The sequence below is a fragment of the Aplysia californica genome, unplaced genomic scaffold, assembly GCF_000002075.1.
Source record: "Aplysia californica isolate F4 #8 unplaced genomic scaffold, AplCal3.0 scaffold00439, whole genome shotgun sequence".
In the NCBI taxonomy this organism is placed as follows: Eukaryota; Metazoa; Mollusca; class Gastropoda; order Aplysiida; family Aplysiidae; genus Aplysia; species Aplysia californica.
Window position 1 is genome coordinate 310,986 of NW_004797709.1, and position 1,840 is coordinate 312,825.

The 1,840-nt window shown below is 36.7% G+C and overlaps 1 long non-coding RNA gene across 1 annotated transcript in view; it reads right to left on the bottom strand.

Moving 5' to 3' along the window:
- The window catches only part of LOC101861678, a 9,485-nt gene that overhangs the window by 2,601 nt on the left and 5,044 nt on the right, over nt 1-1,840 (bottom strand). Inside the window, exon 2 of the long non-coding RNA XR_220777.3 lies at nt 1,519-1,640. This is a non-coding gene — a long non-coding RNA (uncharacterized LOC101861678). The remainder of the gene's footprint in view (nt 1-1,518; nt 1,641-1,840) is intronic.

Genomic DNA, 1,840 nt, shown 5'->3' on the forward strand with positions numbered 1-1,840 from the left:
GTGAGGCGCCAGGCGAATTTACCATTAATCTTAAAAAATCTTAGAAACTTGTTTTCACTTTTGGCATTTTTACGGATACGAAATTTCAGGCATTTATATCAAATGATAAACAGGTAAACTCATGGTATTTCTCTCAAGAAACCTATTGGAACATTTTCCTTGACCGTAGAGCGTATTTACATTTTAATATAAATTGCAAAGTCACCTGCCATGATACGTTACCCCTTGTCACCGGCACCTTTATGAACAATTCGCGAGCGTTCGAAATGATCGAGTGTATTTGGTCGCTTTTAAGCACAAGGGGACTATCCCGAAAAATGCTGTTTTGAGAAAATCAAAGGTATAGTTTTTTACCCTTGTTCAGTTTCTTTAAAAGACAAGGAGAGTTTTCTCTATAACCAAAAAAAATACACACACCGATGAAACCAAACTTCTACTACAGGTAGGGCAATGCCCAGTTTTGGTGTAGGTCAAGATTTCTGGAAACCCCCGAAATCTGGGTTAGCTCACATGTCTTTAAAAGCGACTATTTTGTAGTTGAGTAAAGCAGCTTTGACGGCGTGAGTAGCTATGATCAAAGGTAATTTTATTTCATTCTCGCAAGATGTGTTAACTGTGGGGTGTTGCAGCTGACTCTTCTTAATCTCCCAACCCACCCCCATCCCCCACCCCTCCATCTTACCTAACAAGGAGGTGCCTTAAGGACTCGTCAATTGAAAAGGCTTTAAGTGCAAGGGTAAGGTTCAGAATTCTGTACCTAACCTAAAATGTTGATGTCTAATTTTATGTGGTTTCGAACTATTATCTTAAAATGAACGATGTTAATGTGGGAGCAAAGGATTCATAAGCCTGAGAAAAAAAAACGGTAAAAAAAAGAGTTGCAACTACATAAAGGAATCTGGAGCTAGATGAAGCCAAAGGATGAGTGGGAAAAATGTAAGTCAAAACTTTTAAAAAAAAACCCACGTGCACTGAGAGGGAGAGGAGGGAAGTAGGGGTGTGTATTTGAGTTGGGAAATGGTATTTTTGATAGAGGCAGACTACAGTGTGAGTTGGAAGGCGACTGCATATTTAGTATATTCTGAGAGCTGAGGCGATATTTTTTTCCAGCCCACTATTGCCTTAGTAAAATTTACTAAATCTCCCACAACAAATAAAATAGTTATCTAAAAAATTGATTGGAAATGGACTAGATACAGAGTTCAAATTGTTCATAATCAAATTGGGCAAGCTTTCATAATGGTGTTAGAAGAACAACCTCAAAAAGAATATTTAGGTGTAAACCTCTCAACTGATTGATGTATTGGACTAATGAAAGAGACAAGGGGAATAAAGTCGATGTTAATTAAAGTGAAAAAGTGAATCTCACAAGATTTTAAAATAATGTGCTTTTAATGAGCTCTGCGTCACCGTAAATCTTCGAAACATTAATAGGAACCGAAATTCTACTTAAGAACATATCAGGACATGCTATAAAACTGTTCTTTTTGTGAATACATTATAGCTGTTTCTGCTTACTTCGGTCGAATAGATTTTGTATGAATGTACAAATTCTATTTTGAGCATCTGCAGCCTGGAACAGAGCAGCCAAGACAACCAAAGTCAACAGGAGGTGAGATGCATTCATGATGGCTGGCAATCTGTAAATGTTGGAGAAAAAAAAAACCGTACACACACTCATAGATTAAGTGTAAACAAAACTGTTCATTCACCTGAGGATCTATGGCAATTTCCCAGATTGTTTGTCTCTTTAGATAGATAGATAGATAGATAGATAGATAGATAGATAGATAGATAGATACATACATACATACATACATACATACATACATACATAGAT